Here is a 27,801-nt window from a genome sequence, read left to right on the forward strand (position 1 = left end):
GGTGAAAATTGCAAAAAACACAGTTGATGGACAGAATGTAGAACAATGTCATACATTCAACCCAGTACAAGGATCTGGGCCTAAATCCATTGTTTTTTTTCACTCCACACCACCCTGAGTTAGACAATGGCTATATGCAAATCAGCTCTGACCCTGTGCCTCATGGGAACAGTCCAGTCCGAACTACTAAGCCATGTCTTTCGCAGACCGGAATCAAGGATCCAAGGACCGGTTTCTGGCTATCAGCCTTCATCATCCTGGATAGCTTGACTCCAGCGGTGTGGAGAGCCTGGGACTCATGTCTGAGTATACCCAGCACACTGGGGGTGAAAATTGCAAAAAACACAGTTGATGGATAGAATGTAGAACAATGTCATACATTCAGCCCAGTACAAGGATCTGGGCCTAAATCCATCGTTTTTTTGCACTCCACACCACCCTGGGTTAGACACTGGCTATATGCAAATCAGCTCTGACCCTGTGCCTCATGGGAACAGTCCAGTCCGAACTACCAAGCCATGTCTTTCCCAGACCGGAATCAAGCATGAAAGGACCGGTTTCTGGCTATCAGCCTTCATCAGCCTGGACAGCTTGACTCCAGTGGTGTGGAGAGCCTGAGACTCTCGTCTGAGTATACCCAGTACACTCGGGGTGAAAATTGCAAAAAACACTGCCACTGGATTCAAGCAAGCCGGGCTGAAGACGGCTGGATGCCAGTAACCGGTCCTCGGAAGCTTGTTTCCGGTCCAGGGAAGACATGGCTTGGCAGTTAAGGCTGGACTGTTCCTATGAGGCACAGGGTCAGACTGATTTGCATATAGTCATGTCTGAACTGGGGTGGCTGAGTGGGCTAAAGAATGGTGATGGATTAAACCCAGATCTTTTGACTGGGTGTGAGTGTTTGATTGATTCAGATGCTCCGTCCATCACCACCCCCTTTTGTACCGCTTTTGGCTGCCATAAGTGTGGCAGGGTATGCTCAGACATGAGTCCCTTGCTCACTTTGCCACTGGATTCAAGCAAGCCGGGCTGAAGACGGCTGGAATGCCAGAAACCGGTCCTCGGAAGCTTGTTTCCGGTCCAGGGAAGACATGGCTTGGCAGTTCAGGTTGGACTGTTCCCATGAGGCACAGGGTCAGACTGATTTGCATATAGTCATGTCTGAACTGGGGTGGCTGAGTGGGCTAAAGAACGGTGATGGATTAAACCCAGATCTTTTGACTGGGTGTGAGTGTTTTGATTGATTCAGATGCTCCGTCCATCACCACCCCCTTTTGTATCATGTCTTACCCTAGCATGTGAAAGGTGCACGTCTGCTTACAGGATGAGCCACGACCTGACTAGGAATCCCCTCGCTGATACTCGTCCTCCTTTGGCAACTTTCAGGAGTATGAGACGGGTTTATGGTGCAGATCTCAGTTCAAATTGTTGGCTTCCTTTGGCCTTGCTGGGGTATGTGGCATTTTAAAAATTGTGTAGTTTCTGGTCAACTGCGAACTTTGATTGCTCTTCCACTTTTTTCCTTGATCGTAAGGTGTATTTGTCGTTTAGTAGGGAATATCATCTGCCTTTTAAAAAGGTACATAGTCACTGCCCATGTCACCGAATTCTATTTATTCCTATTTGGCCGCATTTTTATCCATCTGAACACATCTCTTCCTTTAATAAGTATAAAAAGAAGAATCTCTTGGGTATACATAAAAGACCACCTTTCATCAAGTGTGTGCTGCTATATCATACATACACCAACATATATACTGATCAAACTAAAGGGCATAACAATACAATTCCAAACATAGACCTCAATTTGAACCCCAACAAACAACCGCATGTAACAAAAAGATAAGAGACTTCAATTCATATAATGCATACAAAATGTATTAAAAAGATGCAATCACATTAAAAAATTATCAACAAGATCATACAATCTCAATAATAAAATACATAAATCCAAACATTTAAAAATGTATATTTATCAAAAGAAAAACCTGAGAGAAAAAGCACTGCGTGAAATCATTACATTCATCGAAGAACGGTTATTTCCAGTAAGAATCAATTTGTAAAAAACCATCAGTCTATTATTTCATCTTCAAATTAGACATGAGGTAGTTCCTGGATCTAACCAATTCTGAAAACACAAGTGTCAACGCGTTTCAAGAATATAACGATCCGGATAATATAGGACGGACATTTTGCTTTAACTGATTATGTTCGATTAAGTCAAGTAGTATTGTTATTTGAGACCGCTGGTTCTTTAAAAATATGCAGGCGAATGCTTTAAGGAATGACACGAACAACTTGAATTAATAGTGTGCGTCAACTCCTGTGACCTGCACCACTTTCCCTCACTTGTGCCTCTTATAAATCTAGATGCAAGTGAGTTGGTAAGTTTTAGAATATATACCTATAAGAGAAAGGTTGCTCTCTAACTCGGTATGATTATAGCACCGATGAAGCAGGGATAGCAATACGCATAATTATAACAGAATTAATTGAAATATAATTGTAAACCTAACATCTAAATACCAGGAGGTTATCTTGAAAATATTATATGTAATTTGTTGATATGGGTGGATCCAACCATGTGCCATCCACAGTATAGGACCATTAACTATACATATCAAATATTGCCCTGAGTCTCCATCAATATATCCTGATGGACCAATAAAAAATATATATGAAATGGCCATGGTAAGCAGGGGACTTTAATGCTCTAATCCTTTTATTGCCACCATATATCGGACTGGGTTCAACATTGATCATTTGTCTGTGTTCCCCCATTAGGATTTGATGTGCAAACTTGATTCAACAAGAGTGGATCGTACGGACCACTTTAATCTTTTATGAAAAGAAACTTTGGATGAGGGTTGGCTATAAGTCCATCCTCCTCTTTTCCACTTAAACTATATAAGTGGTACGTATCTTCACTGAAGAACATTTTCCTTTAACTTTATGTTGATGTGAGCGAATGCCATAATATGCCATATTTAAGGTGAAGGAGATATGTAGGGTTCTCATGTCTTGGATTATGAGTGACTGATTTGGTTATGTATATTTCACATTTATATGGCCTGCTGACTGATGTTAATAGTTTGACTGTCATATAGGGCACGGTATGAATGGATTGTTTGGTGGAACCCCTCAAACAATCGTGTGGACATCTTGATAACAAGCTTTGGGAACTAGGGGATGTGGCCAGATCTCTTTTTGCTCAATTTGACTTTTGAACATATTGCATGCTTTGGTATATTCTCCTGGAAGTTTCCATGCTAAAAGGTAGAGGTGGCTCCATTATCCACTAGATATTGTATTTGGGGGGTATTATGAATCAAATCATGTGTTTATTTATAGATACTGTGAGGTATGTATGGGTCCGTGTTTTTAATCAATTATTCTCTTTTAATTAGGTTTATACATTTTAATCAATATGGAGAGAGAATATTATTGTTTTTTGTCCTGATGAAGGTGGGACCTCAATAATCTTTTACCACCGAAACGCGTCGACGCTTGTGTTTTCCGAATTGGCTATATCCAGGAACTACCTCATGTCTAATTTGAAGATGAAATAATAGACTGATGTTTTTTTGCAAATTGATTCTTACTGGAAATAACCGTTCTTCGATGAATGTAATGATTTCACACAGTGCTTTTTCTCTCAGGTTTTTCTTTTGATAAATATACATTTCTATATGTTTGGATTTATGTTTTTTATTATTGAGATTTTATGATCTTGTTGATAATTTTTAATGTGATTGTATCAATACATTTTGCATGCATTATATGAATTGAAGTCTCTTATCTTTTTGTTACATGCGGTTGTTTATTGGGGTTCAAATTGAGGTCTATGTTTGGAATGGTATTGTTGTGCCCTTTAGTTTGATCAGTATATATGTTGGTGTATGTATGATATAGCAGCACACAATTGTTGAAAGGTGTTTTTTATGTATACCCAAGAGATTCTTCTTTTTATACTTACTTGAGGTACCCTGTCTCTTGGCCAGTGGGGTCGCTCCCTAGTTTCTACACATCTCTTCCTTGTCATATAGATTTTTGGGCCTTCTTCGATTACCTTCCTCTCCCCACCTTCTTTCACACAGCATTATGTTGTGCCTATGGCAAAGGTGGGTGCTGTGTACTTACTTAATTATGCCTGCTACCCCTCTTGAAGTATAGGCCATCAACCTGGACTCTCTAGTAATCTCTGTCCTGGGCTTTTCCTTCAATCTAACTCCAGGTGTAACCCATCTCCTCGCAGTCCCCCATGACGCCTTAGCACCAGGTGTGTCTTGGCCCTCCTCTTTTCCTTTTCCCTCAAGGGTTCCAGGTCAGGGCTTGCCTGGTGGTGTTTGAAGCGGGCTTGAGGAAGGTGTGCCCCACCCAGCCCCAGCGTCTTTTCATGATTTCTTCATGATCAGGGAGTTGGAAAGTCTGCTGCCATAGGCCGTTGTTGCTGATGGTGTTTGACCAGCGGATTTGGAGGATTTTCTTCAGAGCTGTTGATGAAGATTTGGACTTTGTTGGTGGTAGCAACTGTTGTGCTCCAAATTTCTGCTCCCTACAGAAGGACCTATTTTTAACTGATTGAAGACAGCTATTGCTTTGGCAATTCTTGCCTTGACATCAGCGTGTGTGCCGCTCTTCTTGTCTATGACACTGCCAAGGTAGGTGAAGGCCTCTACCTTTTCTAGTGCATCACTTGCTAGAATTACTGCAGTTGTATTGGCAGTGTTAACCTTCAGGTTCTTCTTTTTTTCCCTGGGGATGTTGAGACCGATTTTTCAGCAAAAGCAGCAGCGGGCCTTAGAATTGCCGCACCTTAATCCCAGTTCCAAGTAAGTATTGGTAGATGTGCTGCCAACCCTGACGTATGCTGCTGAGTAACGTCACTGTGTTACCAGATCATAGAGCATTTTAAGGATAGTGGAGGCGCACAATCACAAAGTCCAAACGAGCAGAGTTTGTATCAAAATTATTCCTTCTTTATCCATTAATTTAATTTATCTGCCCTTACTCAGGGCAGATAAATTTGACGATCTCCGATCGCTTGGACCCTTTACGCTGAACTTTACCGCACGCCGCGACTGAATTGTTCGGATCCAGGGACAACGCTTGATTGTACGCAGAAGAACCCATTTAGTTCTCTTTCACCGTGACAGGGCTGTGCGGTGTGAACCTCCATTGACGATGTTTACTTGATAATATTATCAAAGAGGTCCTACGTTTTATTATCTGTGCACACTACCTTGAGACGACTTCTCTTACGGACTCCCAACCATTTGTCCGAGTTTGTCTACATATATAATTATGGCCATCGGATACACATAGGAGCCATTTAATTAAGGTGACAGTGGTCCTCAATTGCATGCGTTACTACGCTACTTACTGAGATTCTACTCAAACCAGATCGGAGATCGTCAAATTTATCCGCCCTGAGGAAGCTCCCTGTGAGGGAGAGAAACGCGTTTGCTGATTCTTGCATGATTGAAATTATGACTTCTTCTACAATTTTTAATGAATAAAGAAGGAATAATTTTGATACAAACTCTGCTCGTTTAGACTTTGTGATTGTGCGCCTCCACTATCCTTAGGATGTTGAGACCAAGTGGCTGCCACATTGTTGATCTTTTCTTACATCTGTAGATAGGTAGGGAAGAGTAGGGCCAGGTCGTCTGCAAAGTCCAAGTCATAAAGCTGCATCCAAGATATCCACTGGATCCAATTCTTCTCCTTGCTGTAGATGTCTTCATGATCTAGTCTATGGCCAGCAGGAAGAGAAAAGGCAAGAGCAAACAACCCTTGTGGTCTCCAATCCTTACTTGGAAGCCTTCCTTGAGTTGTCCTCCTTGGACTCTCTTGCAGGTCATTCCATTGTAAGAGTTCCTAATGATTCTTATGGGCTTATATAGCATACTGTAGTGGTAGCGAATTCAAAAGGGTCTCTCATGCTACACTGTTCAATGCCTTCTCATAGTTGATGACAGTGGAGAGTTCCATTCAATTGACTCCTCAATGATAATGTGCAGTGTTGCAATCTGATCTGTGCAGGATCTATCTTTGCAGATGACAGCTTGCTGGTCTCGCACCTGAGTTTTGACTTGTTCTTCATTCTGTTCAGTATGACTCTATGGAAGACTTTGCCTGGGGTTGATGGAAGAATTATCCCTCTGTAGTTTGCGCAGTCACTCAGGCCACCTTTCTTGGGGATCTTGATGAGATATCTCTCCTTCCAGTCTGTTAGCACCATTTTCTCTACCCAGATCCTTCCAAACATGGGGTAGAGCATGTCTACTGATGTTTCAATGTCTGCCTTCAGTGCTTCTTCTGGAATGTTGTCAGGTCCTGCCGCCTTCCCATTTCTCAGATGTTTGATGGCTTGCTGTATTTCTTCCTTGTTTAGTCTGCTGCAGTCGATCAGCATGTCCTTGTCAGCTGGCTGCCTGTCTGGTGGAGACTGTGGTACAGCTGGTATGCAGTACTTCAAAGTCCTCTACCTAACTTTGTTGTTGGCCTTCGTTACCCCTGATTGTCTTCCCAGCTAGAAAGCTGGGTGCTGTGTAGTAGCCTACATGTTTTAGTGCCCCAGCTCCCCAACTTGACTGCCTATAACACAGACTGCCCAAGTAAATGACCATGAAACATAACACAGATCCTGTAGAGTAAGTTATTACAGGCAGCTAATTACAATAATGTTTTATGTGCATATCTCTCCCACCTCCTCCATCACAATCATAGGCACTGCGAACTAAGCAATATAGAGTCCCTCATTGCTCACTCATGCATAATACCAACACGTTGTGATTCCACATACGAACACAAGCTATACTACACTCTTTCAACAACGCACTCCCCCACAATGTAGTTTGCTACCCATCCAAAAATGCACTTCTCCCCATCCCCCACAACGGGCTATGAAACACTATTCAAGTACGACAATACAATATAGTAGAAGCAGTGGTCCGGGATATTTTCAGATACTGGGGTCTTGCTATATTTTATGAGTTTCCCTTCAAAAGAGACTTCACATTTTTGAAAATAAATATTGGAAGTGAACTTCCAGAAGCACCAACACTCCCAGCCCAAACCCTCAGGAAGTAACACCCTCATATTAATGTGAGCTACTGTCTTAGTTTAGTGTAACAGCTATTTCCATGTTTTCTTGCTCATGATAACTGTGCTCAAGGTACGTGCCAGTCAGTGAAGTTTCGAGTCTCTCTTTCACATCTGAGCTCCTAGACGAGAAAGCGTTGATTAGTTTGCTTAGCCAGGAGTTGACATTCTTGTTTAGTGTTGTGGCAAGGGGGGCCCGGGAGGGGCGGTCGACCACGGGCGGCACAATGTTTCGGGAATTTTCATTGATTATTGAATGTGTCAAATTGGTTTTCCAGGAACACTCTGGCTAACTGAAACATTGACTCACAGATAATTATGTTTTCTTTCATCATTGACACCTTTCAGACTTTCTTTCACGTGTGAAATGCGGCTGGTTCATGGTTGCTTTTAGTTTCCAGACATACCCTGATCACCTGTATGAGGGCATTTATGTGCATGCAACTGAAACATATTAGCATGTCAGCGTTGGAAAAGTGACACTTTCAGTTGATATGTTAGAGGGAAAATTAGGTTCTATTGTGGCCTCTGTCCCAAACAGGATAGTTATGGTTTATGGCAAAAGCACTAGTGTCATTGAAACATAACCATTCTATGTAGAGAAAAATCACACATATATTCACTATATACGCACATTCTAAAATGCTAAAAGTAGATTGAAATGTTATGTTTCAGAGCAAGTCAAGTCAAGTCAAGTCATAGAATTTATATAGCGCACTACATACCCAGAGGGTCTCAAGGCGCTTAGAAAGGGGAGGAGGATTACTTGTCAAATATCCACGTTTTAAGTTGCTTTCTGAATGCTAGGTGGTTCTGGGTAAGGCGAAGGTGAGCGGGGAGTGAGTTCCATGTTTTAGCAGCCAGGTATGAGAAGGATCTGCCTCCCATGGTGGTCTTGTTGATGCGAGGTACCGTGGCGAGGGCTTGGCTGGAAGATCGTAGTTGGCGGGAGGGGGTGTAGAAGGACAGTCGTGAGTTGAGGCATTCTGGTCCGATGTCGTAGAGTGATTTGTGTGCGTGGGTTAGCAGTCGGAAAGTGATCCTCTTATTGACGGGTAGCCAATGGAGGTCTTTAAGGTGACCAGAGATGTGTTCGTTGCGTGGGATGTCTAATATGATCCTGGCTGAGGCGTTTTGTATTCGTTGGAGTTTCTTCTGGAGTTTAGCGGTAGTGCCTGCGTAGAGGGTGTTTCCGTAGTCCAGTCAGCTCGTGACCAGAGCATGGGTGACTGTTTTCCTTGTTTCGGTGGGGATCCAGCGAAATGTTTTTCTGAGCATGCGAAGAATGTTGAAGCAGGAAGAGGATACGGCGCTGACTTGTCTGTTCATTGAGAGTGAAGAATCCAGGATGACGCCTAGGTTCCGTGCGTGGTCTGTCGGGATGGGTGCTTTTCCGAGGGCTTCCGGCCACCAGGAGTCGTCCCATGCAGTGGGGGATGTACCTAAGATGAGGACTTCTGTTTTGTCTGAGTTCAGTTTCAGATGGCTTTGTTTCATCCATTCGGCAACTTCTTTCATTCCTTCGTGTAGGTTAGTTTTGGCGGTGCTGGGGTCATTGGTGAGAGAAAGGATTAGTTGAGTGTCATCCGCGTAAGAGATGATGTTGAGGTTGTGTTGGCGGGCGATGGCCGCCAGGGGGCTCATGTATACGTTGAAGAGGGTGGGGCTGAGTGAGGATCCTTGAGGTACGCCACAGATGACTTCAGTGGCCTCGGACTTGAATGGTGGGAGGCGGACTCTCTGGGTTCTTCCGGAGAGGAACGAGGTGATCCATTCAAGTGCTTTTCCTTGGATTCCGATGTTGTTGAGGCGTTGTAAAAGGGTGCTGTGGCAGACTGTGTCGAATGCTGCAGAGAGGTCGAGGAGGATGAGGGCGACTGTGTCTCCATTGTCACTCACGATTTCAGAACTCAGCTATGTTGCATGAAGTCATGTCAATGCATTTCTAGCATTTGATGTACACAAAAACAATTAATCTCCGACCCCCTTCATTCTCACACTCCATCCTCCCACTTTTGCGCCCTATCGGTTGGTCACAATCTAAAGTCACTGACAATGTAATATTGCGTTTATCGTCCTCAAAGGGATCCCAGCAAGCTCCAGCTAATAGCAAAGCCCTCCAGGCAAACCCCGTGGTACACAAGAAAACGTATCCACCTATGGCAGTAAAACATATATGTAAGGCAAGCAGCCATGACTGTTTTAACTTTGCAGAATTAATTTTAATTGCCGTTTCCTAATGATTCCATATGGTGGACAAAGAAACGAGAAATGGGTCAAATTGTCCTTTGCATTCATGCTACAGAGACATTGGAAGGGGCCTTCCACTGAAAAGAAAAAATAACTTCTGCTGAGCAACTCCTGCACACAAGTACCAATAGTACTAATTCAGAAAAAGAGCGCTTGTTTCATGATGCCTGCTTGAGTTGTGCATGGCACCATTAATGTTCTGATCCTTCGTCCCAAGTCACCTGCTAAGTTGGGACTTTAAAAGTAACGTTCATAAATACATTTGCTAGTAACTATTTTCCTTCTTGCGAATAATTGTTTATCTATACACCACAATGAACTTAACTCGGATTTATCTCAGCATGGTACTGAGAGCTACCATTTCCATGATGACCTCTTAAACATGGAGCTAATAAGTGTGCTTAGACTCACTCAAGTGCGCCTTAACAGTAGTGCCAAGTAGCAATCACAAGAAATCCAAGCTTAGCAAAGGGGTAACATCTTCATTTGCCTCAGGTAGAGGGTCTTCCACGGTCTGGGCATCTCCAGTGACTCATTTAACTGATCTGGAAGCACATGTCCCTCGGTGAGATGCACTCAAAGGAGCAGTGGTGCAAGAAGAGAATGAGCTTATATCGCTTCCCCTCCTAACTTCGTTCTTAAAGCAAATAAGGTTGTTAACCTTCCAATAAGCCCAACATTGGATAATCTTCCACTACAAATGGCTTGACATTAGAGTGTCTCCCAAGTTCATATATGCAGCAGGAACAAACTTCTGAGGGTAGGCTCATGTGGTGGCTTCCATAACAGATACTCTAAATGTTTGTGGAATCGGAGCATGAGTATGGGTCAGTGTGGGCGAGGGGCAGCTTGCTCTTCATACTTTGAGCAGACTACCTGTGTTTTTCAGCTAAACAAATGCCTAAATAATCAACATTATCACCTTTTCAAATCTTTGGCCATTGATCTGATGGTTGCATACTGAATGTGGATGATTCCCACATACATACCATATATTTGGTCTTTGGATGGTGGAATATTACGTTTTGCAAGTTAATATTGTAGAAATGTTTTCAAGAGTTTGGGTATAGACTTTCTGTATGTGCCAAAAGTACAGCATCACCCACAAAGACAGGGATTCATCTAGGGTCCACAAAAGGATACAAACTTCACCATCCTTAAGAGAAAGGATTCAAATCATTTTAACAGTTGGATTTAGAAGGTAGTGAGCAATTTATCCTCACAAGTCAAACCTAGACACCATAATGCCCCACTGTCTAAACCCTGGTTCTCGCCCCAGCTTAAAACTTTGAAGCAACATTGTAAAATGCTGGAAAGAACATGGAGACAAGATTATGACTCAGGGGCCAAGACCTCATTGAAATTGGCCCAAAAGGCTTATTATGCAGCCATTAGACTGGCAAAGCGGACTTATTACACTGGCAGAATTGCTCAGTCTAGTAATAATGTCAAACAGTTGTTTAGCATTGTAAAAAGTTTCACTTCTCCCATAGCAATGAATGTGGCCCACACCCCTTCTCTTGATTGGTGCGAAGAACTATCCACCTTTTTTATTAATAAGGTCAGAACACTGCAATCACATTTTCAAAATTTTAATAGCCAGATCCCTCAGCTATCCCCCGACTATCTGACTGGCTGTACTTCCTGTGTCACCTTTTCTGCATTTGAACCTGTTTCCCTGCCAGACACCCTTGCTGCTTTGTCCTGTCTTAAATCAGGCTCTCTGCATGACCCATGTTCGGCTAAACTTATGGCCATTGCTGCGGTTGTTGTTAATCCCTTTGTAAACCAGCTGATTAATACCTCATTTTCTCTTGCTTTTGTGCCTACTGATTGGAAACAGGGGACTCAAAAAGCTACTCGAAACTCCTGGCGGCCAGATTGGCACCAATAATAAATAAAATAGTATCTAAACACCAACATGGATTTATACCAGGAAGGTCAACAACTGACCATGTTCAACGGGTGATCTCGCTGTTTGACTATACAGAGTCCACAGGAGACCCTATGGCGCTTATACTCCTTGATGCAGAGAAAGCGTTTGATAGGGTCTCCTGGAGATTTTTATGGACGGCAATGTCTTATAGTGGAATTAACGACAAATTTATTATGGCCACTCAAGGACTTTATAATTAACTGAGTGCTAGAGTATTAGTCAATGGGCTCCTGTCAGAAAACTTTGCGATCACGAGAGGAACTAGGCAGGGTTGCCCCTGCTCACCCCTCTTATTTGCAATATATATCGATCCATTTATTCGATGGTTGGACAATTGTGTAAATATATCACCAATCCAAATACGTAGTCATAATACCAAAACCTTGGCTTACGCCGATGATATCGCGCTTGTCACTAGAGACCCCAATATAGCCATGCCGGTGATAGAAGAGGAAGCACACCTATTTGGATTAGTATCTGGATATAAATTGAATTCTAACAAAACCCAGATTGTTCTAAACAATAAGATTGTGATGGGGGACTCAAGAGTAACCGAGGAGGCAGTATATCTAGGGGTTACAATAAGTGCCAAAATTCAAAACATTGTTGATATTAACCTAAAACCATTGATTTCTCGAACCAAAAAGGAGATGGTCCGATTGGATAATTTACATCTAACTATAGGGGGCCGCTGTAATTTGATTAAGATGCTTTTTTTCCCAGATTTCTATATTTCTTTAGGACTATTTGCCTTGAATTTTCCCCCCAAATCTTTAGGATTATGGACTCTATGCTTTCAAGTTTTATTTGGGGATATAAAAAACCCAGACGGGCTCTTAAACGATTGGTACTACCGAAGGAAAAGGGAGGTTTATCATTACCGAATTTCAAATTGTATTATTGTGCCACTGTCCTAAAATATTGCACTAATTTGATTTCGATCAATAGTATTAATCAAGAGATCCCGTCCCCTCAAGAACTCTTACTAGGAGAAGATTGTGCTGGTTGCTTCTGGCGACATGACCTGCCTCTAATATTTCATGATAACTGCATAAACAGATGTATCTCGGCAGGGATAGTGCAACTGGGCTGCTTTTATAAACAAGGATGTCTTAAGATATTTGAGGATCTGCATGAGGAATATAATATTAGCCATAGGGATTTTTTAAAGTTTTTGCAGGTTAGAGACTTCCTAACAAAGAAAATTGGTGTTCGGAAGAACTTCCGGAACAATCAATTGATTGATAATTTATGCAAAAAAAATGACTCCCAGGATTGGGGAAATCTATGAAACATTGAATTTAATGGCCCAAGATGATATGGACAAACAATGCGCAATTTGGCAGGAACAACTGGGAGTACATTCTAATATCCCCCGCATAGCATATGACTTTGCTCTAAATTCATTAATGTCGATAAAGCTACAGGCGCAATTTTATAAAACCTTCTTCTGCCTATATTACACCCCTAAGAAAATCGCTAAATGGGGAACAGTGAAGGGAACAACATGTCCTCGTTGTGCACTATATGGGGCCGATATTATACATATATTTGCCACATGTAACACGCTGACTAAGCTGATTTATGACATCTCGGAATTTCTATCAGAAGTTTGTCAAACAAGAATTGAAATCTCAACGAAGGAAATCATGCTGTGGGTAGCAAATCGCGAATTGCAGACAAATAATCAGGGGTTAATATTTATGGCAATACTTCGGCTTACTATTGCCTCAGCCTGGCTAGATCCCGATCCACCCTCATTTCAACAATGCAGGGTCTGGAAGTTGCAATCTATAAAAACAAAGGCGCTAAAAAAAGATTACCGGGCATGCGGATCTGGTCACCAATGATATTGTGGATTCAGAGACATACATGATTGTATTTGGTGTATATAGTATTTTTTTCATCTTTATTTCTTTGTATCCGTATGGCAAAGCATATTATACTGGATTAATTTCTGCTGTATGTATATAATAAGTTGTTTATTTATCTATTTTGACATGCTCTTGGTCAGGGAAAGGGGGGACGGGGAGGGTGGGAATGCATTTATTATGTAAAAATTGTCAATAAAAAGATTTTTTTTTTTTAAAGGAAACAGGCGTGGCTTGTTCCTCTTATAAAAAAAATCACTCTCAATCCCCATCTTCCCTCCAGTTGTCGCCCTATTTCTCTGCTCCCCGCAATTTCAAAAGTTTGTGAAAAAATGGTTAATAAGCAGATCACATTTTTCATTGAAGAGCATGGCCTTCTCCACCCTGCACAATCTGGTTTCAGGGCTACTTATAGTACTGAGTCTGCCCTCGTGGAAGCAACAGAGGCAATTCGTAAGACTTTTGAAGCTGGGGGCAGGGCCGTTTTGGTCTTGTTAGACCTCTCGGCTGCTTTCGATACTGTCCCCCATTCAGTTCTCCTCACCCGTCTACATAAGCTTGGCATTATCGGCACTGCTTGGGAGTGGTTGAAATCCTTCCTGGAAAAAATAACTCAACAGGTTTGGATTCCCCCTTTTGTGTCATCATCTCAAGATGTGCTGACAGGAGTACATCAGGGGTCTATCCTTAGTCCCTTGTTATTTAATCTTTACATGACTCCTCTTATTCAGCTGGCTGAGGATCTTGGTGCCAAAGTAGTTGCCTATGCAGACTGAACGCAACTCCTGTTCACTAGGAAGAAGCACAAGGCTGACACATCTCATGTTAAGGCTTGCCTGTCTGCGTTTTTCAGCTGGCTTGAGTCGGCCCAGTTAAAATGTAACGCAGACAAAACTGAGATTCTCTTTTTTGTGGGAGTACCCCCCTCTGTTTTGGCATCACTGCTGGCCAGCCGAGTCCCCCTGTCCCTCCCGTTCTGGCCATCCTGTGAAAAATCTTGGCATCTGTTTTGATGAGAAATTAAGTTTTGGTAACCAGATTTGCAAACTTACTGGCATTTGCTTTGGTATTTTAAAACTCTTCCGTAGATTTTTGCCGCTACTGCCTCTCGCCGCTAAAGAAACTGTCATTCGTGCTTTTGTCACCTCTCGCATAGATTATGCAAATGCACTCTATGCCGGTTTGCCATGTTACCTTCTGGACAGACTTTAGGTGGTTGAGAATGCTGCCGCTCATTTCCTTCTGGACCTTTCTAAGCACTCCAGTGTTAGGCATCACTTACGGAATCTACAATGGTTGCCAGTAAAAACTAGGATAATGTTTAAGGCTATTACCATTGCTCATGCTGCACTTTATGAGTATGGCCCTGCCTATTTTAGGAAACATTTTCAGTTTTACACCCCTGGCAGGTGTCTGCGCTCCCCCGAATATGCTTCTTGCGTCTATCCCTAGATTTTGTCTAAAACGTAAAGGCGGCAGTTCTCTGTCGTATCTCGCAGCCACTTACTGGAACTCCCTTCCCCTGGACCTACGCAATTTGAAGAATCCCGCTCAGTTTAAAAAAAGCTAAAAACCTTCCTGTTCAACTAGACTTTCCCTCCTGTACTCTGCTTTGGTTTCCCTGTTGCTTTGGCTTTGCGCCGGGACACTCTATTGAGTAGCTGCACGTGTTATAAATCCTTTAAAATTAAATCAAAATTAAAATTAAATCAACTATAAACACACTTTAAAAAGTTGGAGCCAGAGCACACCTCTATCTTACTCCTTGTTGGACTGCGAAAGTGTCTGACGCCTCACACTTGGCCACAAATGGTATTGTAGCACTGCTTTTTCTTTAAAGTAGCTTCAAAATGTCTATCAATGAAGGAGTCATGCTTTAATACATCAGTGAATTCTACAAAAGTGTCTATGCATCTGAATCCAAAACCTGTTTTAAACTCATTAACAAACAGTAGAGATACCTGACTTCAAGGAAATACACTTGCTGGTTAGCAGATTGACAGTACATGGCTGTTCCCGTATTCCACAACCTCTGCGAAAACCTATTTAGCAAGAGCACATGATGTTGTTCTCCTAGACTCAGACCTCAATTAGATTAAGGAGGGTTTTCAAAAATAATTTATGGATAGATCCAAAAGAGAAATTGGTTAACAATTCAGAAGATCATTACGAAATGCAAGTCCTTTTTAATTCATATGAGTTATATGTGCTATATTCACATGATTCCATGACGAGCTTAATACTTCATGCCGGTGTAGTACCTGCATGAGGACATCATGCTTAAACAGATCCACAGGGATAATGGTGGGGCCCAACCCTTTGTTAGAGGACTGGAGGCAAAGATTGTTCTCCCTCCTGGATCAAAAACGTTTCAACTAACTGGTTAGCTCATTGTAACACTGCAAGAAAATTGATTCAAAGTGTTCAATCCAGGTGACCTCCTTCATAGTACTGATATATCCACTTACTTTGAACACTGGACCACTCTTAACTCATCACCAAAAAGATTTAGAATTCTGGTTCTCCAACGCATCAAGTAGCTCAAACCAAACTTAGTGAACTTCTTCCCAGTCTTTTGCCTTCTTTCCTAGATTAACTGATCACTTCCCTTGTCCATTAATGACACCGCATACCTTCTTAAGAACATTTATAGCTCCACACTACTCAAAATAATACAAATTATGGGGTTTATTTACAAGCCTCTTGCGCCTCCAATATGGGATTTTTCCTATTTTAAAAGTGATGCACCAGCGGCACAAGAAGCTTCTAAAAAAGCCCCTCTAATGGGACTGCTACTACAATTCTCAAATGTGACAAGGTCAGGGTTAAAGATATTCATAACTGTCTCATGCTTGGCCAAAAATAGATTAGGTAAAGCAACAGTCAAGCCAACAAAATAGATTCCAGGAGAAATAAGGCTTTGAACATATAGTCCAGCAAATTTGCTTAGAATTTCAAAGTTCCTCAGAGTTCAGAATTCAGATGATCGTAGTTGCTTTCAAGGCAATACATTAACAAGGTGATCAACATCTTAAGACCATTCTTCAATGCTTATGACAACATAATGTAATTTGGTTGCCTTGTTCCTTACTTTAAAAGTTGATGTTCATAGAGAATCTGTCCTGCTATTTCTAAGGCAGATGCCATGGGAATTTGAGACAGTGAGTATATGGTCTTCTCATCCCAAACAGTATCATTAACATCTGGATGCCATGGAATTACTTCCAATGTCAACAACATAACATAAATAATTGGTAGACAGCGTGGTCATGCGTTAGGCTCATGGCATGCGAGTCTGAAGATCAGGGGACAATCTGGTCCATCCTCCTATATATATTTTGCCAGAAATGGGGGGCATTGTGTGGGGCCATGCTTTCAACTAAGGACCTGATTACGAGCTCAGGGTTGAATTCAAATCTCTGTGCAAACAGGAGTTTGTGCAAGGATCAGAATTCTGAGCTATGTGACAAATATTACACCGCAAAATATGGAATTTGATGTGTTTCTCTGGGTGTGATGGCTCATTTCTTAGGAAAAAGTTGGAATAGGACTTATTTATCACATCGGATAAATCCCCTACCCGCGGTAGTGGTATTTACCAGATATAGCAAATACCCAGCCCTTTACCTCCTCGCAATCAGGGCTTAGTGAGAAAAACATTTAAGCACTTACAGATGTCATAAGCTGGCACTAACCTATAAAGAAGGAAGGAAGGACATAACAGAGCTCTGTGCAGAATGGCTTTTAAGCAGGTCAACTTGGGTCCTTTTTATAGTTTACACCCTCATTAAACTGCAGGCCAATGACAATTAACTAAGTAAATAACACTGGAATCTATTATTGAGAAAACCGGCTAGGTCTGTATGGGGTAAGGGAAATACATCCATTGACTTGAGAGGAGTAATAGCATGAAGTACTGACGTGGTGGCATTCATATGACATATGTATGAGTGTACCTATTTTATTTTGCAACACTTTTAGGATTTGAATGTGGGGATGGTGGAACATAGTATTCCGTAGATGACAAATAATGTTTCCAATTTATCCAACCTCATTTGTTAGACCCCCTGCAAGGAGCCATAGGGCAAGCGGCAGCTACTAGACCTCAACCGTGGGGATTGTGGTTGCTTTTCTCTGAAGTCCTAGGGTCCATCCTACCATTGCTCTGCAATTGGGCAAAGTACAACCCCTTCATCACATGACTCTCAATGGCAGCAATAGTGGGCAGCGATAGGCTTCTCAGGGAGTGTGTGCGTGCTTGAGCTCAGAGTTCAACATTCACACAGCAGCAAAATAGATGACCACCCCAACACTTGACTTTCAAGAATGAAAAGTACTTTAATGCATACTAAAATGAAGTAATACACACAAACATAGTCAAAGCATAATTTAGCTAAGTGTTGTTAGGTAGGCTCGACCTCTCCTCCAAATCCTTCTTCTTGTCTAGACAGTTCCTCTCTCCTTTGAAATAAGGGAGGGTGATTATGGATCAAATGCCCATATCCCCTCTAACTTGCTTGCACTAAGTCGCTCACAGATCCGTTTTTACAGTTTCTTACCACCTGCAGTGATCAGTCTGTCAGGAAGCCACCCCGATTCTATCTCAGGACACTCGTCCTTCTCCTGCTTCTGTTAAGTGGTGCTTCCTGCAACCCTCCACGATCTCTTTCCTGTCTGCCTGGGTGTCCACAAAGTAGAAATGGCTTTGGTGGTCCTGCTAGTGTGCTCCCTGGTGAGCTGCAGTTGTTGAGCAGATGGTAGCAATTGTCCCAGGTGAAGGCTTTATCACGGAGCGAACAACTGAGCTCTGCATGGGCTGATTGTCTGAGCTCAGTTTGGCCATACCTGGATCGATTCTTTAGACTGAGGGAGGTCAAGCATGGACACATATTTTGATTGTGATGCAGCCACACACAGGCCAATCTTCTTTTGGTGACACTGACACACACAGGTAGCTTTTCTGACGATGACATGGCCATGCACAGGTTAATGTTCTGATGAAGATGCATCTATGCACAGGCCCGATCTTCAGATGGCATTAGGGCCATGCACAGGCCGGGTTTCAACTCATGAGCACCGCCACCACTGGGCTGTGGCAATGACAGTTTGAGTCTTCATGGTTCCAGAACCAGTTTGGAGAGACTGAAGGCTCACAGACACCAGGGTTCAAAGAACGCTCTCCTCAATCTTCTCCCTCTCGATGTCCTACAGAGAGCTGGAACATGCTGCACTTTGCTCCTCATGGACATATCATGCAGGGTTGGTAGGTTCCTTTCCTCTCTCAGCAGGTGGGAAAGCAGTTTCCTAGGGGTTTCAGGTCAAGTATACTACTTCCAGCAAGAGGTCAGACTCAGGTGCTATCCCTTCATCTCGCCAGGCTGGCTGGCTGTCCTCCAGTGGCTGCTCCTCAGAAGTGCCTTGATAAACCTAAAAAAAATACACTGTGAATTAACATTATCTTCAATTGCTTGCTTTTCTACTCCTTTCTTGCTCCTCGATAGACTCCGCATAATAATTCTGGGTGGTTTCACAGTGCCGCCAGGGGGTTGTTGCTCTGTCATTTCTGAGTGCACTGCTAATAATAACTCTTTCTATGTAATAAAATCTGTGCTTACAAATAATGGTTGAATAACTAGCTCACATACAGTAGACATATGCATGGCAATGTTACTTATAGACTCAAGCGGAACATTAACTTGAATGCATGAAATTAACACATATTTATGCAACTGGCACAAAATTGTCACACAATTGGCACAAGAGAAAATATTATATATTGTTTTACACTTAATGAAATAATCCAGTTCACCTATAACCATTATGCTTGACTATTGCCGGTATTATGTGTTTGGTTCTCCAATGGACCGCCGAACTCAAGGTGGTGGACCTCCAGACTGGCAGTCTGGACGCCACATTAGGAATGGGGTGGTTGGACCGCCACAGGACGGCTTCTGTCACCAGGTATCCACGATCCCTGGTGGTGAAGCAGCAGTCTGAGGACCCTAATATGCTGGCGGTGCCGCTGAGGCACCACCAAGCATATTGTGCGTTTTCTCACCGCCACACTTTTCATGGCAGTGCAACCACCATGAAAAGTGCTGCGGTGAGTAAACAAAGGGAGCCCTACAGGGCCCCCTGTTGGCTCTGTGCCAGGATCTGCATGCAGGGGAGCATATGTTGTGCCCCCGTGTGCATGCACCCCAGTTCCTGCAGGGCATGAGGGCATGGACTTAACAGTCCATGCCCTGCAGGAAGTGCCTTTGACGCTTCCATTGCGGTGACTTTTTCAAAGGCAACACGGTGGGACCGCCAAAGAACCGCCCACCACAATAAAAGGAAGTCTGGCAGGTGGTCTTTGATGGCTTAGGCGTCTCTGAGCGGGGAAGCAGCGTGGCGGCCCCACTCCGAGATCGGCAAAATCATAATAAGGCCCTAAGTCATTAACACTCTGACTCCATGGAGGTGAGTGCAACGTGTTCAAAGAGCACTTCAGCGCTTCATCAGGAGAAAGTGCTCTATAAGTAATAATAATGATACCTAGGGATCAGAGGCCTGTACCTAAGCATCAAGAGGTATAAAATCCGTCCAATTTGCTCTTTCGCTTCTGTTTCAAACATCATGTTTTTGGGACATTTTTAAACACCGTTCGGGCAACTCAAAGTACTCGGAAGCCTTTTGACTTATCTGGCACTAAAATATTAAAATCAGGCATTAATTCCTTCATTTAATGTGATTTTGTAGTGTTAATTATTTGTAATTTAGATTGTGCCTTGTGTCTCTAGGAGCCTAAAAGATTACTGAAGCAACAGGGATGCTAATAAAACTTCCTTCCTCTAAATGAAAGCATCTAAATAATTCTTCTTGGCTGTAACTGCTCACACAGCCTATGATCTGCTCTACATCTCACCTCCATCCTGCATCCTCCACCCCCAAGCAAGAATAGAAGCAGCACCCATCAAGGTTTAGCAGGCATGCACCACTGTTGGTGTAGATTGCTGAAGAGTAAACATTGGGATGTTAATTCCATTCTTTTTCTGTTCTGTCCTCAGAGATAAATACATTTTCATTTCTTTATTTTGTGATTGGGGATGGGCAGATTATATGTCAAAGTGTGTGAAGGAGGTACACAGCTGTCAAACTAAGAAAGGGAAAACGTTAAGGAAAATGCAATGTGTACAGGTGAAATGGGTGCATTGTGTGTGTTGGGGTTTGGTGAAGTAAAGGAGATGCAAGGAAACATGTGCAGAAGAGAATAAACAGAACGTGCTGAAGAGGAAAGAGATGAGGTGTGAGATATAAAGATTGAGAGTTTCATTTTGTTATGAGGAGAAAAAGAGCATTTGTGTCCAACAAAGAGACTTTTAGAAGAGTGCTGTGAAGAGAATTGGAGTGAATAGAGGCAATCCAAAAACCTTGCTCTTTTCATATAATTCACTGAAAACACCAAAGGTTACAGGGGCGTTATAGTAAGGAAATTACAGGGATGTCATAGTTAAGCTCAGATTTTACTTTTACAAAACCATAGAAATTCAGCAGTTGTAGTTATCTGACCTAACTATAACTTACACCCCACAATGCACTGCTTATGACCTCACATATTACATTACTTATGACATGGTCAGTGACATCACTGATGACATTACTGATGACATCTCAAATGACATCACTGATGACATTATCCAGTGATTGTGAGTGTTTTCTAAATGTTTCTGAGTGTTAAAGATATATAGTAAGATAGGAAACAGCATCACAAAGCAGCTGTTACCACGCATAACCATTGCAACGTGTCTGTTGCAATGCAGGTACCGTTACCACACATTACCATTACCACGCAGGATTTTACAAGTCATATGTCTTTTCCACGCATGTATTTACAATGAATTTTATTTTAAAGGAATGAAGGTTGAAAACAAAGACAGGGGTTGGAGGGTCTAAGGGAGTTTAAAGACTTGCCCAGGTTAACGTCCCCTTGCACATTACTAAAATACAAAAAATCCCGGGGGTCTAGAGTCACAACAAATGTATGCTCTCTGAGGACTGTACTCATCAATTCTGTCTATAAAGTACTAGAATAGATAGTACAACAGTCCATTTTGAATGTTTACAGACCAACGCAAAAGACCACTAGCAACGGTAGGTGAGACCCAAGATCCAGAGACGGATTACCATCAAAATTCTTGTTAGTGATCTAATTTTATCATCTGGCCATCCACAGTACAGGGCTGGAACGTCTCTAGATCATATGAGACTAATTCTAGTGCCGTCTGGTAGGACTGGAGTCAGACCCACAATCACATGTTGACCATGCGTGGGATCACTAAATGGAAAAAAGTGCAGTGCAAAATGTGGAAGTGTAGGGAAGTGATGTTAAAAAGAATAGAGGAATTACAATAAGAAAGCTTTAATACCTGTAAGCCTATTTCTATTAAAAACCAGAACAGTGCAAAATAACAGTATAAACAAATGACTGTTTAGGGGCCATAACATAGCTTCTGGTCACCGGATTGGTGGCTTGATAGTTTGGGGTGCTGTCCATCACCAGTGGATAGCACACGGAACCTGGGGTTTGTGTTTGACTCCAAATTAAACATCAAGGTCCAGATCAACAAGCTTTCTTCGTCGGTATGGTACACTCTCAAATTGATAAGAAAGCTTTTGCCATTTGTACCCTTAGGCACCAGGAAAACTCTAGTAACAATGCTTGCTCTTTCTAAATTGGACTATGGAAACGCTCTGTATGCCGGGCTTCAAAAACAGTTACTAGTAAAGCTTTAACGCCTCCAGAATACGGCAGCCAGGCTTGTCCTGGACATGCCTAGATTTGAGCCAGTGGCCCACAGATTGAACAGTCTCCATTGGTTAACAATGGAAAAGAGAATTCAATTTAAGTCAGCATGCCTGGCTTAACAGGCTTTGCAGGGTTCAGGCCCCCAGTTTCTGAAGCGAAACTTAAGACAATATGACCCACCGAGAACACTCAGGTCTAGTAGTGCCATGCTACTTAAGACCCCCAGATTTAATCAGCTTAGAAGGGGGGGGGAGAAGCTTTGTTTTGGACGCAGCAAAGATCTGGAACCAGATACCAGTAGCAATAAAAAATAGCTCATCACTGCTATCTTTCCGAAAATCTTTAAAGACTTGGCTCTTTTTGAAATAATTCTGTTCACCTAGCCCACGATGTCTCGATATAAACAAAAAGTCCTATGCACACAGCTATAAGGTTTAGAAATAGGATTGAATCCTCATGAGTCAAAACATATTTGAAATACAAGAAAAATACACAGTTCCTTTTGGAGTAATAGAATCTTCATTTGATGATTCTTGCAAGCCAGCCGACACGTGTTTCGTCGCAATTGGAATATATCATGCGCGATTCCTCAGGGCTTCTGAAAAACGAAATATTTCTATGGAGGTCGCTAAGCCGGTGATAATACTGACCCGGCTTCGCCCAAGACTGGGTACAGTCGGCGAGAGTTCACCTCAAGGACCCTTAGGATCTGAGGAAAATACGGGTAACAAGATCTGGTGTGTAAGATCTTGATCCGTGTCTTTGGTTTGGAAAAAACGCGTGGGTGGAGTTTATAAAGTCCTCCACATGGGTTCAGGATACTGAGTGGGGTTTGTTAAATCCTCCACGTAGGTCCGGGATACTCCTTATCTTGAGTATCCGAGAGTCTGTGAACTGCAGGCTGTTAATATCGTCACCAACGGTGAACGAGTCAGTCAACGATGATAGTCGGGCCCGGGTAGCCGGAGTTCGAAAGTTCTTCTTGCTCTGCGAGTTCAGGTTCGATCGTGTTCCATCTCGATATACCTCTGTTCTCCCTTTGCGAGCAGTCTTTCAGTCATTTTTAGCACCAGGACGCCCTCGGGCATTAGTGCACTCTATAAATCTGATAATCAAATCAAAATCAAATCAAACATAATTCCACTACACACGCACATCCAATCCACTCCAAAACATTAGTAAAAACCGTTTACATTTAAAATGCCAATAGCTCTAACTCTCACAAATATGAGACCTATTACATTGCAAATGCTTCTTTAACAAGAGCATTTGCAGAGTGGTGGAGAACGGGGGCTGGGCCTCCGACCAGCGCTCAGGAATTCCGCTGCATAGGACTTACAGGAGGTACCAGGAGGGCTTCTTGGAACCCAAAGTAAAGTGTACTTCATCCACCAACCAGTAGTGTGCCGGGAGGCACGTTTTCAGATTGGTGGAGAAAGGGGGGGAGGTGTGGTCTCCGAAGACCTCTTAGCAATCCCACTGTGTGGGCCTTACTAGAGGTAGCAGGAGGTGTAGTTGCATCCAAGGAAATTCTTGGGGGTCAACTATCCCTCCTATTACCTCCAATTAGTCTCACACAGCAGGAGTGCTAAGTTCTCATAGCAGACCACACCCCCTTTGCCCACCACTCTGCGAACGCACCCCCAGGTGGGCTCTTAGATGGGGATTGAAATCCCCTTTGATGCTGGGTGTCCTTAGGAGCCACCTAGACTACCTGTTACCTCCAGTAAGCCCCACACAGTGGGATTGCTGAGAGGTAGACACAGGCCATGCCATCTTTCTCCACCACTGTGCAAACGTGCATCCTGGCGCACTCTTACTTGGGAGATGAAGTCCCCTTGCCTCCTAAGGGTCCCTGGGGGCCAACTAGCCATCCTGTTACCTCTAGCAAGCCCCACACAGCTGGATTGCTGAGAGTGGTCAGACTCCACGCCCCACACCACTTTGCAAGCACGCCTCCTGGCATACTGCTGGGGGTTGAAGTCCACTTCAGTCTTGATGTCCTCAGGACACAAGGGGACCTCATCGCTCAACCAGCAGTGTGCCAAAAGGTGTGTTTGCAGAGTGTTATAAAAAGGGGTATGGCCTCGGATCACCTCTCAGCAATCCCACTGTGTGGGGCTTACTGGAGGTACCTGGTGGGCTAGTTGGCTTTAAGTACCCTCACCAGTGAAGGGGACTTCATCCCTCAACCCAGAGCACGCCAGGAGGCGCGTTTACAGAGTAGTGCAGGGAGTGGGCGGGGCTCTGGCTACTTGCCAGTATCTTTTTATTTTTATTTTAGGAAGAGGGCTGTGTGCCACCCCCTTATCTCAACACTTTTGCCACCGGGGACCCCATCTCCCAGGTCCTGAGCCACTTAAAAGAAAATAATTTAAAAGGGAGGGGGCACGAGGCCCCCCTCCCCAGGCCAATTTCGGCCCGGGGACCCCATCCCCTGGAGCCTGGCCATTTTTTTTCTTTAAGAAAAAGGAGGAGGACCGAGTGGCCCCCCTGGGTCATTTTTGGCACTGAGGACCCCATTCCCCGGCACATGGCCACTTTTTTGGTGCCCGCAGGGGAAGCTCCAATGCCCCTGCAGTCTCTGCCAGCACTTCGCCTCCTGCGGGAGCCGGCATTGCTTTTGGGCAGCGGGAGTTGCTAACATGCAACGCTGCGAGCAAAGCCATGGGAGTGCTGAAACACATTGGTCTGAGTGCTTAATTCATAATAAACTAAGCAGAATCCTAAATCTTTGACTGCCGCGTCCTTTGGTGTAAAAAAATAAATATATATATATATATCCAAACCAAGATCAATTCCCCCAAGGAAAAGACCTGAGCACATGCGGGGTCAAGGAGCTTCCATTTATTTCAGACAGCATGACGCGTTTCGGCTTAAATACCTTTCTCAAATGCAAATGATGCCGGTGTTACTCATACCACAGTTTTAAACCAGTGCACCGCAAGATCGCCGACATACACAACAGCTTCGGCGCACAGACCACGCAACCAACCACCGAACCAGCGCCCCCCACCACCACCCTCGGTACCTGGACCTCGGTCAGCACCGAAGACACCACCCGCACGATGAACACCATCCACTCCGGCTCCCCAACCGACCCATGCCCACACCACATCTTTAACAAAGCCGACTCCATCATCGCACCCCAACTCCGGGACATCATTCACAGCTCCTTCGCATCGCCACCTTCCCGGAGAGCTGGAAACATGCCGAGCTCAGCGCCCTCCTGAAGAAACCCACCGCGGACCCCACGGACCTCAAGAACTTCCGCCCCATCTCGCTCCTCCCTTTTCCTGCCAAAGTCATCGAGAAGACCGTCAACAAACAACTCTCCACCTTCCTTGAGACACATGGATCCCTCGACCCCTCGCATTCCGGTTTCCGAGCAAACCACAGCACCGAGACCGCCCTCATCGCAGCTATCGATGACGTCAGGTCCCTGTTTGACAACGGGGAAACAGCTGCCCTCATCCTCCTGGACCTCTCAGCAGCCTTCGACACCGTATGCCACCGCACCCTGATACAGCGCCTCAGCAACACCGGAATCCAAGGAACGGCCTTGGAGTGGATCATCTCGTTCCTCGCCGGAAGAACCCAGTGACTCTGCCTCCCCCAGTTCCGATCTGCGGCCACCGAAGTCATCTGCGGCGTTCCGCAAGAATCCTCGCTCAGCCTCACCCTCTTCAACGTCTACATGAGCCCCCTCGCAGCCATTGCACGCCGACACAACCTTAACATCATCTACTACGCTGACGACATCCAGCTGATCCTCTCCCTCACCAAAGACCCAGCCACCGCCAGAGCCAGCCTCCAGGAATGAATGAAAGACGTCGCGGAATGGATGAAGCTCAGCCGTCTGAAACTGAACTCAGACAAGACGGAAGTCCTCATCCTGGGACCATCCCCCTCTGCCTGGGACGACTCCTGGTGGCCCCCTGCCCTGGGCACGGCCCACCAGCAAACAGACCATGCACGCAACCTGGGCTTCACCCTGGACTCCTCCCTCACGATGACCAAGCAAGTCAAAGCCGTCTCGTCATCCTGTTTCATCACCCTGCGCATGCTCCGAAAGATCTTCCGGTGGATCCCCACCGAAACCAGGAAAACGGTCACCCAGGCCCTCGTCAACAGCTGTCTGGACTACGGGAACACCCTCTACACTGGAACCACAGCCAAACTCCAGAAAAGACTCCAGCGCATACAGAACACTTTGGCACGACTCATCCTGGACATCCCCCGTCACAGCCACATCTCTGCCCATCTGAAAGACCTGCACTGGCTCCCCGTCAGCAAGAGGATCACGTTCAGACTCCTCACCCACGCACACAAGGCTCTCCATGACATGGGCCCCAAATACCTCAACAGCCGCCTCACATTCTACACACCCACCCGCCAGCTCCGATCTGCCAGCCTCGCCCTCGCCACCGTCCCACAAATTCGCAAAGCCACCGCCGGAGGAAGATCCTTCTCCTACCTGGCGGCCAAGACATGGAACTCCCTCCCCAACCACCTATGGCTGACCCAGGACCATCTCTCCTTCAGGAAGAAACTCAAGACCTGGCTGTTCGAGCAGTAGTGACTCCCCCCCCCCTCCTCCCAGCGCCTTGAGACCCAAGCGGGTGAGTAGCGCGCTATACAAATTGGTTTGATTGATTGATTGATTGAGTGTTGCTTCTTCGCTAATGGTGGACAGTAAATAGCAGGCGTGGAAAGACTTCACAACTTCGTCACTCCAAATTTGTTAATGAAAGTGTTTTGCGATAAGTACCTTTATATTTCAAAAGAGGGCAGCACATTTTAACTTTCTATCAATCACACTGGTGTCACTTCTAAAAACAATAAAAAATATATATGGGTTATATGGGCGTTATAGTGAGAAAATCATTTTAAACAGGCATTGGCAAAGGCAATAGGTCTCTCCTTTGGGACCTTATAAGTATTTAGCCGTGCAGTACATTATAGTGGGTGCTACAATATCTACTGCAACAGTGTGGCAACTCCAAAAACTGTTTTCAGAATAGTGCAGAAAGCGCACCCAACAATAGAATAACTTTCACCTGATGTCATTTCATAAGGGTGAACATTGCACAGTTCTGATTTTACAGCCAGAAGTACACTAAATTCAAGAACTCGTAGCCACCAGTGGCCATCTATGGAACAGCTCATAGACTATCTGTAGTCAGTAGTTCACAGGACCAGCCTAGGCTCGACCTAAAAACTACTGCAGTATATAGGAAAGGATCCACTCACCACACAGTAGAGCGAAAAACGGGCACACCTCCTCTTAGCCTCCCATTCAGCAGTGCACATAAAGTATCAAATGCATCTCTCCTTAGACCACCTAGAATTCAAGGACCTAAGACTTGGCCTTTGAGGATGTGCAAGCTTTATAAGTCATCACAGTCTGTGAATACAAGTGATAAAGTGAGTGCCCTCGTGCTAGGCTTTCCCATCCTGTGCACACACACAGGTCAATAGGGTACAGCAAGCGACCTGTACACACTTGTGCTGTGCAAGCCAGACAAGCACACAGGACACAGGAAATGGCATGCAACATTCAAATTGTCCATCTGTGGCAAACGAGAATACCAAGTGATATCCAGCCTTCTGTGCCTCCCTTCATGTTAACATATCACAGACATTGACATATGGTCCTCTGTATGTAAACTTTGTGTGCTACTAACGAGTGATACTATTTGTTCCAGTATTATGTGAGTAGCTGTCTAAGAGTAGGAGTGGGTGTGGGTGTATGAGACATCAGTGATGTCATTTGAGATGTCATCAGTGATGTCATGAGTGATGTCACTGACCATGTCATGAGTGATATAATATGTGAGGTCATAAGC

Source organism: Lissotriton vulgaris, chromosome 7, assembly GCF_964263255.1.
Source record: "Lissotriton vulgaris chromosome 7, aLisVul1.2, whole genome shotgun sequence".
In the NCBI taxonomy this organism is placed as follows: Eukaryota; Metazoa; Chordata; class Amphibia; order Caudata; family Salamandridae; genus Lissotriton; species Lissotriton vulgaris.